Source organism: Anneissia japonica, unplaced genomic scaffold, assembly GCF_011630105.1.
Source record: "Anneissia japonica isolate Jap-2015-1 unplaced genomic scaffold, ASM1163010v1 scaffold158465_len941_cov179, whole genome shotgun sequence".
NCBI lineage: Eukaryota > Metazoa > Echinodermata > Crinoidea > Comatulida > Comatulidae > Anneissia > Anneissia japonica.
Genome location: NW_022742469.1, coordinates 1 through 958, shown reverse-complemented (window position 1 = coordinate 958; position 958 = coordinate 1). Strand labels below are relative to the sequence as shown.

At 36.6% G+C, this 958-nt stretch overlaps 1 pseudogene; it reads right to left on the bottom strand.

The window, feature by feature from the left end:
* Nucleotides 1-661: 661 nt before the first annotated feature.
* On the bottom strand, nucleotides 662-780 carry LOC117119157 (annotated as a pseudogene).
* Nucleotides 781-958: the final 178 nt, after the last annotated feature.

Sequence of the window (958 nt, the reverse complement as noted above, 5' to 3'; positions counted from 1 at the left end):
TAAACGAATGATCGTCGCCCATGCGGAGTACTTCTTGATTTTGCATCGGCTGTGCCACAGTACAAAGACGGAGAGATGCTATCCTTCATCAAACCGTATCAGGCATGAACATATGTCCGTCGAGTGACACGTGGTGTCCAGTTAAGCTGCTGTTTTTTTTATCTTACACATTAGTTCATGTAAAAAATAATCTCTAGAATGATCCCTGCAATTAATAAATTAAAAGTAAATGAAATAGTGTGTGTTTCAGGCTATCTCACCGTACCTAACAAAGAAAAATTACGTTTTGAATCAAGTTTTTAAAAATGTGCAAATTTTGAATCATCATCACCACTGAATTTTTACTGTTTGGTTTTTTTCTTTCTTCGCATGGAAACTAGGATTTAGGATTTTGAAAATTCAATGACTCATTTTTAATCTACATTACAGTTTGAGCTTTTGAACAAACGTGCTTATCTCGCAGAGTTAAGCACTTAGTGCAAATTTTTAACTTATCCGCCGTAATTTGAGTACTGTTCCGAAAAACTTCAAACTTTCAATGAAATAATGTGTGTTTCAGGTTATCTTACCGTGCCTAACAAAGAAAAATTACTTAGGAAAATATTGTAGGAGGTATCGATGCGCTAATGTTGGTCAAAATTTTTAGGGAAAAAATGAATTAAGTTGACAGCACCCGGTATTCCCTTGCGGTCTCCCATCGAAGTACTAACCAGGTTCGATGTTGCTTAACTTTGGTGATCGGACGAGAACTTGTGTTTTCAACGTAGTATGGCCGAAAACAAGGGAGCACCAACAGACGTACAACACTTCGATCATCGAGATCAGTGAATGATATTTCAAGTTGTTGACGTGTTACCTATAAGAGGTATCGATGCGCTACTATTGGTCAAATTAATGTTTAGAAGAAAAGAATAAATTAAGTCTAAAGCACCCGGTATTCCAAGGTGGTCCAAGTATT